Below are 13190 nucleotides of genomic sequence, written 5' to 3'. Positions count from 1 at the left end.
GAAAAAATAATTGTGTCATGCACAAAGTAGATGTACTAACTCACTTGTCTGGTGGTTAATTTCTTTACTATTAAATGAGGAGAGACAAACTTATCACACAAGTCAGAGTTATACTTAAACTAAATCTTTAATCACTTATTAAATAAGGGAGCAGGTCAATGCAACGCACACATATAAAGTGAATCGATTGAGTGCTCTACGATAATGATGGCTGGTGATGGCTGGTCGACAATTCACGATCAAATGATTTGTTGAGAGCCCCGAGACAAAAGTACAAAGGTCTTTTATACTCAAGATACACCCCTTTCAACCTACATGACGAACAACAGATATATAGAATGGGTCACAAGGTTAAGATTTGTATGAAAGATACCTATAATACATAGCAGACAGTATCTGCTGTGTCAACAGTATTCATTGTATTGAGACCAGTGTCTGGCCCTCCGACTCCAAACTGGAACCATCTCTCCCTGCTACGGTATAGAACAGAAACATTAACTCATGCTCTGGAATGCTCGTTAGGTTTTATCACCCAAAAGACATTGTAAATCTCAGTGTTATCTCCCAGAGGCCCATCCTCAGTAGAACACACACAATAGTTAAGAAAATACTCTATTCTGTTGCATAAAACAACCATTTGATGCAATAAAAGAATTATAACATAATCTTGCAAATTTGCTCTCACACTTGCCAAAACTATAGTTTGTTAACAAGAAATTTGTGGAGTGGTTGAAAAAACGAGTTTTAATGATTCCAACCTAAGTGCATGTAAACTTCCCGACTTCAACTGGATATGAGAAGGTATGCCATCGGCCTACTTTTATGAAAGAAAATTACAAAAAGCACAGGCCTACCCCTTGTTAGGTTAAGATTTTGAAGAAAATGAAACGGATCAGTTTATATAAAGTGATCTATAACAGTGCTTTGGTCCACTATGCTTTATGCTAGAAACAAGCTGTAAAATAGTCGGGAAAGATGTGTCTCCGATGCATATCGGGATATCATTTCATTATCGTTTCTTTGACCTTCTGAGGCTGAGCTACTTCTATAGCAGGGGCAGTGGCGATTTTAGCACGTAAATCTTGGTGGGGCAAACAAACAAAACAATGTGGGATGCATGCCAGCAAAGCCACAACAAGACACAACACAACACAACACTAAACAATGCATGAATTGCACTATAACAGTGACAAACGGTGCCCACCAACTGTTAGGGCCTACATAAAGCTGTCCCAACAGCAGAGTCCCAATAGCAGTCCCAACATCTTACCACTGCTACACCTGGCTATCAGCGGAGCCTTGTCTGGCAACGAAACAGTTCATGCAGCCTAATTTACTGCCTTAAAAAACATAGCTGATATGGCTGACTTGCTTAAACAAATGTGGTTTCTACTGACAATTGAGATTTACAAACTATAGCATAAGGGGACGACAAGCTGATAAGAGGCAATCTGTAATTTCGGTTAAGACATTAATGAGCGAGCTAGGACGGAAGTAGTCAATATAACAATTTGTTCAGCACTTTGGAAATGTACAGCGACAGAATTCAAAACATGGGCCATTTTTACAGTGTTCTCCCTGTACATCAAGTCAGAACTGTAGGATAAATAAAGGGGGCATATAACATGACAAATCAAATCAAAGTTTATTCGTCACGTGCGCCGAATACAGCAGGTGTAGTAGACCTTACAGTGAAATGCTTACTTACAGGCTCTAACCAATAGTGCAAAAAAGGTATTAGGTGAACAATAGGTAAGTAAAGAAATAAAAACAACAGTAAAAGACAGTGAAAAACAGTAGCGAGGCTATAAAAATAGCGAGGCTACATACAGACACCATTTAGTCAGGCTGATTGAGGTAGTATGTACATGTAGATATGGTTAAAGTGACTATGCATATGTAACAGTTTAACTTTAGTCCGTCCCCTCGCGCGATCCAGGGACCCTCTGCACATATCAACAACAGTCACCCACGAAGCATCGTTACCCATCGCTCCACAAAGGCCGCGGCCCTTGCAGAGCAAGGGGAACCACTACTTCAAGGTCTCAGAGCAAGTGACGTCACCAATTGAAAGGCTATTAGCGCGCACCACCGCTAACTAGCTAGCCATTTCACATCCGTTACACTCACCCCCCTTTCGACCTCCACCTTTTCCGCAGCAACCAGTGATCCGGGGCAACAGCATCAATGTAACAGTACAACTTTAGTCCGTCCCCTGGCCCCGACCCGGGCGCGAACCAGGGACCCTCTGCACACAGACATAACAGTCACCCACGAAGCATCATTACTCATCGCTCCACAAAACCCGCGGCCCTTGCAGAGCAAGGGGAACCACTACTTCAAGGTCTCAGAGTAAGTGACGTCACCGATTGAAAGGCTATTAGCGCGCAACACTGCTAACTAGCTAGCCATTTCACATCCGTTACACATATATGATGAACAGAGAGTAGCAGTAGCGTAAAGAGCGGTTGGCGGGTGGTGGGTGGCGGGACACAATGCAGATAGCCCGGTTAGCCAATGTGCGGGAGCACTGGTAGGTCGGGCCAATTGAGGTAGCCAATAAGACAAAAGCTGCGAAAGGAGAGTTGAAAATAAAGAGAAGGGAGGGACAGAAAAGTAATGTTTGGAAAAGATTTTGTGAAGTGGTAAAATAGGATGGTAGCAGTGCTATGTTACCAGCTATGTTATGTGTGTTGACTGTGAGACGCTATACACATTCAAGACGAGAATTTCAAATAGGCCTATGGCATGTCAAGGCAACTGTGGCCTATTGTTTAGATTGGTTAAATGGAAACTGAAATATGGACACTGCCTGTAGGTCTATAACCTCTCATATAGCCTTAATAATAACTCATGCAGAATTAAGCATTTCTTGCAGTAAAATGGTAGGCAACATTTCGATTTGGGAACAGGAGTGGAGAAATATGATTTATGTATTTCTGCATCTTGTGAGAACGCAATTAGATACCATCTGCAGAGGTGCCGTCTTCTTCATAAAAGCATAAGAAAAGCTGATAGAATTTCAACCACGTAAAATATGCATCAAAGCCGATCTGAAATCTTATCAGAAACATGTTGGGTTGTTTTCACAGCTTTATTTTTCCTTACAACCGGTCAAATTGATGACATTTTGCACAGAAAATCTTTACCGTTTCTATTTTGCATTATTATCTTTTCTCCCCAGTCCCTAAATGTCTTTCCTCTGTGAAAGATGACAGGGAAAACTTTACAGATGTCAACTAGATTGAAGCATTCATTTATTCTGTCTATCTATTACATTATTATGTTGAGCAAGTGTTTATTTAGTCTTCTAGGGCATCATATATTGACAGAAGAGAAGCTACATGTGTCTAATAATTATAGACAAGTTAACTAACAAATAGCCTACCAAATTGTTGGAAATTATAATCAGAAACATATCTAAATCGGGCAACAACAAAAAAATCCTGCATCCAATTCTGCTGTGTTTGAACGTAGCACATTTTCTATATTCTATATCTATGTTAGTGTTGGGTGCGGGGCCTCAGATTTTCACCTTATCACATTTAGTCGGGCAGTTGCAGATGGGTTATTAGCAATTACGGGCAGATGAAGGTGAACAAGCAGCTGACCCGCAGGCCAGTACTTTCCACCCCTACTCTTGTCCACGGTGGTTTGCGAACTCTCAACCTTTCTCCCCGCAGCCCTGTGTGCTATCAAGGTTCATGCATAGCCACACAGGATGAATAACATCCTGTATGGCTCTGGTTTGTTACCTATAAGAATTGATGCTGTTTTGAAGGCAAATGGTGGTCACAACAAATATTGTTTTAATGTAGATTTTTCTTCTGTTCACACACTTTGCGTTTTGTTAATTGCTAAATATAATCTATTAACATGTCTATTTTTGAAAGCATTCTTACTTTACAGCATTTTTTCACACCTGCCTAAAACTTTTGCACAGTACTGTACATTTTCCCACAGACCAGTGTATGAGCTGCCAGGAACATAATCCCCCGCAGTAAGACTGTTGCAAGCATGTCTTTTTTCCACTGAAAAATAGTGGATAAGGATCTGCTCTTGTGTGTAGTGTGAGAAGTGTTCCTGTGAATGAATATATCAATGGATGGATGAACCATGAGTGTCTCTGATTCAGAGAGGTTGGGTTTAATGCGGAAGACACATTTCTGTTGAATGTATTCAGTTGTGCAACTGACTAGGTATCCCCTTTCCCCTTCCCCTTCATAGTACAGTCGTGACCAAAAGTTTTGAGAATGACACAAATATTAATTTCCACAAAGTTTGCTGCTTCAGTGTCTTTAGATATTTTTGTCAGATGTTACTATGGAATACTGAAGTATAATTACAAACAAAACCCCACAAATTCTGACAAACTCCAAGCATTGATTATGCAAGAATGGGGTGCCATCAGTCAGGATGTGGCCCAGAAGTTAATTGACAGCATGCCAGGGCGGATTTGGTCTTGAAAAAGAAGGGTCAACACTGCAAATATTGACTCTGTCACGATCGTCTTGCTGTGAGAGATTGGACCAAGGCGCAGCGTGTGCAAAATACATCTTTATTTAAAGAAGAGAGAAAAACAAACAAGAAACGAACAACTATACACGAACTAACAAAATAACAAAACTGACGACCGTGAAGCTATACAGACAGATAGTGCTGACACAAACACCACACATAGACAATACAAAAACACACAAAGACAACCCACCCCAACTCACGCCCTGACCAACTAAATAAATAAAAGAAAAAGGAACAATAGGTCAGGAACGTGACAGACTCTTTGCATCAACTTCATGTAATTGTCAATAAAAGCCTTTGACCCCCCCCCCCCCCCCCCATCATATCAGCTGGTTCTTTTGTGGCAGGGCTGAAATGCAGTGGAAATGTTTTTGGGGGATTCAGTTCATTTGCATGGCAAAGAGGGACTTTGCAATTAATTGCAATTCATCTGATCACTCTTCATAACATTCTGGAGCATATGCAAATTGCCATCATACCAACTGAGGCAGCAGACTTTGTTGAAATTAATATTTGTGTCATTCTCAAAACTTTTGGCTACGTCTGTAGATACATTTCAATGTTGTTAACACACAGTAAAAAAAAAACGGATCTAATTTGCATATTCATACTGATTTTCCCAGAATTGTCGGCTAGAAGTTCACAAGTTGCCGCAAATTTATCGCAACAGTTCGCCCAAAAACTAACTTGCATGTCAAAATGTGCGAAACATTGGCCAAATGTCTGCCACAACTGTTTGACAGAAGCCAGCAGGCTGTCTACACTCAGGCTCCAGAGTCCTCCTGTGGTTGGCAGCTGCAGTAAAAATAAAAAATAAAATATACTATATACAGTGCCTTGCAAAAGTATTCATCCCCCTTGGTGTTTTTCCTATGTTGTTGCATTACAACCTGTAATTTAAATAGATTTTTATTTGGATTTCAAGTAATGGATATACACAAAAAAGTCCAAATTGGTGAAGTAAATTTTTTTTCCAACTTGTTTAAAACAATTCTAAAAAAAATAAAAACGGAAAAGTGGTGCGTGCATATGTATTCACCCCCTTTGCTATGAAGCCCCTAAATGAGATCTGGTGCAACCAGTTACCTTCATAAGTCACATAATTAGTTAAATAAAGTCCACCTGTGTGCAATCTAAGTGTCACATGATCTGTCACATGTTCTCAGTATATACACCTGATCTGAAAGGCCAAAGAGTCTGCAACACCTCTAAGCAAGGGGCACCACCAAGCAAGCGGCACCATGAAGACCAAGGAGCTCTCCAAACAGGTCAGGGACAAAGTTGTGGAGAAGTACAGATCAGGGTTGGGATATAAAAAATATCAGAAACTTTGAACATCCCACGGAGCACCATTAAATCCATTATTAAAAAATGGAAGAATATGGCACCACAACAAACCTGCCAAGAGAGGGCCGCCCACCAAAATTCATAGACCAGGCAAGGAGAGCATTAATCAGAGAGGCAACAAAGAGACCGAAGATAACCCTGAAGGAGCTGCAAAGCTCCACAGAGGAGATTGGTGTATCTGTCCATAGGACCACTTTAAGCCGTACACTCCACAGAGCTGGGATTTACAAAAGAGTGGCCAGAAAAAAAGCCATTGCTTAAAGAAAAAATAAGCAAACACGTTTGGAGTTCGCCAAAAGGCATGTGGGAGACTCCCCAAACATATGGAAGAAGGTACTCTGGTCAGATGAGACAAGAATTTTGCTTTTTGGCCATCAAGGAAAATGTTATGTATGGCGCAAACCCAACACCTCGCATCACCCCGAGAATACCATCCCCACAGTGAAGCATGGTGGTGGCAGCATCATGCTGTGGGGATGTTTTTCATCGACAGGGACTGGGAAACTGGTCAGAATTGAAGGAATGATGAATGGCGCTAAATACAGGGAAATACTTGAGGGAAGCCTGTTTCAGTCTTCCAGAGATTTGAGACTGGGATGGAGGTTCACCTTCCAGCAGGACAATGACCCTAAGCATACTGCTAAAGCAACGCTCAAGTGGTTTAAGGGGAAACATTTACATGTCTTGGAATGGCCTTGTCAAAGCCCAGACTTCAATCCAATTGAGTATCTGTGGTATGACTTAAAGATTGCTGTATACCAGCGGAACTCATCCAACTTGAAGGAGCTGGAACAGTTTTGCCTTGAAGAATGGGCAAACATACCCCAAGAGACTTGCAACTGTAATATTTGCAAAAGGTGGCTCTACAAAGTATTGACTTTGGGGGGTGAATAGTTATGCACGCTCAAGTTTTCTGTTTTATTGTCTTATTTCTTGTTTGTTACACAATAAAAAATATTTAGCATCTTCAAAGCATGTTGTGTAAATCAAATGATACAAACCCCCCCAAAAAATCTATTTTATTTCCAGGTTGTAAGGGAACAAAATCGGGAAAATGCCAAGCAGGGTGAATACTTTCGCAAGCCACTGTATATAATATATATTGCATATATAATATATACTGTATATAATTCCTTATTTTTATTTTTTTTCTGCCTCTTGGGCCCCCCAAGGCCCTGGGCCCAGTGGCTTCAGACCTGATAAGCCCCTACATTAATCCGGCCCTGGATGCAGGCCTATAACCACTGGAGTAGCCTACAGTCACTAGTCTTGACCCACCAGGGAATAGAGCAGGCGGATCACTAACGGTAGGGTGGTATAGTTAAGCAATAAGGCCTGGGGGGGTGTGGTATATGGCTAATATACCACGGCTAAGGGCTGTTCTTAGGCACGATGCATCGCGGAGTGCCTGGATACAGCCATTAGCCGTGGTATATTGGCCATATACCACAAACCCCTTAGGTGCCTTATTGCTATTATAAACTGGTTACTGAAGTAATTTGATATTAGATCAGTAAAACAAATGTTTTGTCATACCAATGGAATACGGTCTCATATAGCACGGCTGTCAGCCAATTAGCATTCTGGGCTGATAGTTTATAATGACTTGTAACATCAATGCCTTGCAATGCAATGCAACATCCGTCTGCTCTGAGCACCGGTAGACCCAAAGTGAGTGATTTTTTTTGTACATGCCACCTTGTGATTCAGTGAATGAATTAATATCGATATAACTGTCCAACAAAGAGCTGGAAATAATAATTGAAAAGTGCACAATTGTGAGCTTCTCCCACATAGCCGGCTTATTTGCAGTGGCGATTTTAGCCTGAAAATCTTGGTGGTGCGAACTCCCCAAAAAATGTAGATGCACACCAGCAAAGCCACTGCATAACTCTAAACAATACATTAATTGCACTTGAACGGTGACAAACGGTGCCCACAAACTGATAGGGCCTACATAAATCAATCCCAACAGCAGAGCTTTCTTTTCAGCACCATGGAGTGAATCCTTACCACCTGGCTATCAGTGGAGCCTTGTCTGACAGCGAAACATTTAAGTCAGCCTCATTTACTGTCTTTAAAAAAAAAAAATGCTGATATGGCTGACTTGCTTAAACAAATATGGTTGCTACTGACAATTGAGATGTACAAACTATGGCATAAGGGAACGATGAGCGGATTAGAGGCAATCCGTAATTTTGATTAAGACATTAATGAGCGAGATAAGACGGATGTAGTCAATATAGCTATTTGTTCAGCACTTTTGAAATGTACAGCGACAGAATTCAGAACATGGGCCGTTCTTACAGTATTCTCCCTGTAGACCAAGTCAGAACAATAGGGTAAATCAAGGGGGCATATGAGAAGACAATGAAAGGTCTTACAATATTCGTTGATGACATTTCTCTAAAACAGGCTATAGGCTACATGTGCACCACCAAGGCTAAGTTATGAGAGAGAAAGGGACTAAATTATTAGGGTGAGGCACATGGGCTACTAACAGCTTACTACACAACATACACTTAGTATTACTTTCTTAGCTACAGTATAAATATCTCCCTGGCATATTACATAATTTATGCAGCAGCCTACAAGACATTTTTGGACTCGTGGAACCGTTGTTGTGCTGTGCTCACTTGAACAGGAAGGTGGCGCGGTGATTCTTCTTGTGGGCAAAGTTTGTCATGAAACTTTGTCATGAAAGTCTGGCATTCACAGGATTTACGGTGCTTTCAAGACAACTGGATACTCCGAAAAAAAAACAAGGTTGGATCATGATGTCAGTGATCTTCAAGTCGGAGCTCCAGAAAGAGGCCCGAGTTCCCGACTTGGAATTCCGAGTTGGGTGACCGTTCAAATCTTATTTTACCAGTCGGAGGATGTTTTTTTCTGAGTTTCCAGTTGTCTTGAACTCACTGAAGTCTGAGATTTCCCAGTTCCGAGTTTCCAGTTGTTTTCATTGACAGCATGGCCAATATATTCTGGCCCATGGTATTGCGTGGGAATGTTTATCCTTTTAAACTTGGAAAAGAGACCCTTAAGCACAGACTTGGACCACACACCCTCTCCACCGAATAGCAGGCAGGGGATGAAAAATAGTGATTACTTTGCAACGTTTGCAGGTAGCCACTGAATCCTTCAAAACCACTCATTGTTGAATTTGCGATTTCTAACTTGTTGTGTAATGTTTATGTCCAATGGCCGATGAGAACCGATACGTTTGATCTATAATTTCTCTTCTTATGGCAAGGATTGAAAAGGATTTGCCAGTAGATTGTCGACGTGATTCATGATGATGACTGGTTGTCTAGCCTGCTAGCTAAGATTTTGAAAGTATGACGTTGACATGATCAGTCAAAGCTACGGTAGATATAACGTGATTAAACATAATTTTATCTGTGGCCAATGACCTTGAGCCTTCTTCGATGGGCATTTATAATGTAAATCTATGGCAGCACCCAAGCGGGTTTGACATTTCTAGATCCGCCTGTAGATTTTGCGGTGACGTAGTGTCCCCATCACTGAGCCAATCACGGCGCAACTAGAGACGATTACTAACCCTTATGTTCTGTATTTTCCGCTGGCTGCCCCTCCACCACAGAAAGCACTGAGCTAGGCTGAAACACCTGCATTTTGGAGCTGTCTTTAACAAGAAAGCAAAAAAGAGACCAGGTTGGTATGCGACTTTATTAACTCAATACATGTTTTATTTACATTGTTTAGGAACTGATATGTGACACATATTAATGTCAAGATATAATGCAAAACAGGCTGAATGACGGGTCGCCACTGCTTATTTGTCTCTCTCTTTTATAAACTCTGCAGTTGCCCATGTTTCTTCAACATTCATTCAACCAATTAAAGAATAATATCACTGAAATGTATTGAAATCACTTATTAGTGTCAATGGCCTTTCCAAACCAAGTTTTCATTGATTGTAACTCAAAGTAATTGTATACTAATTGTTGAAGTTTAGGTTTAATCAGGAAAGGGGAAAATACTTGTAACAAGCATAATGTCTGCCCTTCTGTATGAACAAAAGTTTCCTACCAAACCTTTGCACTGATGTTCCTGGAGAAACTCTTGCTTGGCTGGTAGTGGGACAGGAGGGATGAGAGCTTGTTGGCACTGTGTGGTAAAACATCAAATTAATTGTTACTTTAATAGTGCACGGTACAATGCAATGATATATTCCTGTATACACCCCACTGTATCCTGTGCATATGCCAAACAAACATTGATGTTGATTTGATCATATAATTTTGATGGAGTATGAGAGAATTATAGTGAGAACTTACCCATCGTTTATGAATTTAACCATCACTTCACCATCAATGAATTGATGGTTGGTAACAATACTGGCCATGGTCTCACCTGAGAGAGAGGAGGTAGGTAATATACTGTCCATGGTCTCAGGTGAGAGAGAGGAGGTAGGTAATATACTGTCCATGGTCTCAGGGTAGAGAGAGGAGGTAGGTAATATACTGTCCATGGTCTCAGGTGAGAGAGAGGAGGTAGGTAATATACTGTCCATGGTCTCAGGTGAGAGAGAGGAGGTAGGTAATATACTGTCCATGGTCTCAGGGTAGAGAGAGGAGGTAGGTAATATACTGTCCATGGTCTCAGGTGAGAGGGAGGAGGTAGGCAATATACTGTCCATGGTCTCAGGGTAGAGAAAGGAGGTAGGTAATATACTGTCCATGGTCTCAGGTGAGAGAGAGGAGGTAGGCAATATACTGTCCATGGTCTCAGGTGAGAGAGAGGAGGTAGGTAATATACTGCCTATGGTCTCAGGTGAGAGAGAGGAGGTAGGTAATATACTGGCCATGGTCTCACAAGAGAGAGGAGGTAGGTAATATACTGTCCATGGTCTCAGGTGAGAGAGAGGAGGTAGGTAATATACTGGCCATGGTCTCACCTGAGAGTTTAGTTTATTAGGATCCCCATTAGCTTCTGCACATGCAGCAGCTACTCTTCCTGGGATCCGCATAAAACATACAAGTACATGGCAAAGTACAGAACAGTTATAGACAAGAACAACATAAGATATTACATTAAGTTAAAAATATATTATTATTATTTATTGTTGAAGAATGGTGTCACATCCCTCTAACAGAGTTCCAAATACTAAGACGCGTTGAAGCTGTTCTGGCGGCTCGTGGTGGTCCAATGCTCTATTAAGATGCTTAATGTTGGTGTTTCATTCATTTTGTCAGTTACCTGTATATCCAATGTCAAAATTGCTCAAGCTCAGTAAATTTGGTTGTGAGTCATTATTGGACAGCAATATTCAAACATTGTCTCATTTTCAAGCAGATTTACACTATATATACAAAAGTATGTGGACACCCCTTCAAAATAGTGGATTCGGCTATTTCAGCCACACCGGTTGCTGACAGATATATAAATCGAGCACACATCCATGCAATCTCCATAGACAAACACTGACAGTAGAATGGCCTTACTGAAGCGCTCAGTGACTTTCAATGTAGCCCAGTCAACTGTAAGTGCTGTTATTGTGAAGTGGAAACATCTAGGAGCAATAACGGCTTAGCCACGAAGTGGTAGGCCACACAAGCTCACAGAACGAGACTATCGAGTGCTGAAGTGCGTAAAAATCCTCTGTCCTCGGTTACAACACTCACTACCAAGTTCCAAACGGCCTCTGGAAACAACGTCAGCACAAGAACTGTTCATCGGGAGCTTCGTGAAATGGGTTTCCATGGACGCGCGGCTGCAAACAAGCCTAAGATCCCCATGCGCAATGCCAAGTGTCGGTTGGAGTGGTGTAAAGCTGCCCCAATGCATAGTGCCAACTGTAAAGTTTGGTGGAGAAGGATTAATGGGGCTGTTTTTCGGGCTTGGCCCCTTAGTTCCAGTGAAGGGAAATATCTTAACGCAACAGCATACATTGACATTAGACAAATCTGTGCTTCCAACTTTGTGGCAATAGTTTGGGGAACGCCCTTTCCTGTTTCAGCATGACAATTCCCCCGTGCACAAAGCGAGGTCCATACAGAAATGGTTTGTCAAGATCCTTGGAAGAACTTGACTGGCTTGCACAGAGTCCTAACCTCAACCCCATCGAACACCTTTGGGATGAATTGGAATGCCGACTGCGGGCCAGGCCTTATCGCCCAACATCAGTGCCCGACCTCACTAATGCTCTTGTGGCTGAATGGAAGCAAGGCCCCGCAGCAATGTTCCAACATCTAGTGGAAAGCCTTCTCAGAAGAGTGGAGGCTGTTATAGCAGAAAATGGGTGACCAACTCCATATTAATGCCCATGATTTTGGAATGAGATGTTTGACGGGCTGGTGTCCACACACTTTTGGTAATGAGGTGGAAGTCAGGACTGAGACTGGACCATTCACAAAACCTCAACACCTATTGGAAAGCCATTCTATTGTGTCTTTGGCATTACAATTTGTGTAATTGTTCCACTTAAAAATAAAACTCTATCCCAGGGTTAGGTATTCAGAATAACTTTTTATCTGGGCTTTGCTCCTTTCATATTTTTTTTTATTCTGAATATTGCTGTCCATCAATGATTCCCAACCAAATTTTTTATGAGCTTGAGCGATTTTGACAAACACAATGGATAAATGTTGTTCTAAGAGTTGTGCAAAGTTGGTAGAATCTTATTCAAAATTATTTACAGCTGTAATGGCTGCCAAAGGTGCTTCCCCCAAGTATTAACTCTGGATGGGAAGACATACACAATCAATACATCTTCAAATTTCATTAATTTGGAAAATGTTCTATAATTTTTCTATCACTCTGGAATTGTGGAGAAGGTTGTGTAGATCGGTACGGAAAAAAATGGAATGTATTCTCTTTATAGATTTAATTTTAAGGCAGCAAAATGTGAAGACTGTGCAAGGGGTGTGTAGACTTTCACTAGCAACTGTATAAATAGAAGCAGTGGAGCTGTTATTTTGAACACAGCTGTTTGACCCTCAGAGTTCTTCTCTGGAAGGTCATCCTCATATGTTTAGAACATACCAAAATGAATCACCTTTCCCCTACTTCCAGCACACATGGTTGCTGCCCTCTGGTATTTGGGTGATGGGAGGAAGAAGTTATACTGAACAAAAATATAAATGCAATATGCAACAGTTTCAAAGATTTTACTGAGTTACAGTTCATATGACTGTATGACTTCATGACTGTATGTTTGTTTTACTCCATGTGTAACTATGTGTTGTTGTATGTGTCGAACTGCTTTGCTTTATCTTGGCCAGGTCGCAATTGTAAATGAGAACGTGTTCTCAACTTGCCTACCTGGTTAAATAAAGGTGAAAAATAAAAATAAAAATAAA

This window comes from Salvelinus fontinalis, chromosome 3 (assembly GCF_029448725.1).
Source record: "Salvelinus fontinalis isolate EN_2023a chromosome 3, ASM2944872v1, whole genome shotgun sequence".
NCBI classification, from domain to species: domain Eukaryota; kingdom Metazoa; phylum Chordata; class Actinopteri; order Salmoniformes; family Salmonidae; genus Salvelinus; species Salvelinus fontinalis.
The sequence above is the reverse complement of the archived record's forward strand: the minus strand, read 5'-3'. Positions refer to the sequence as shown.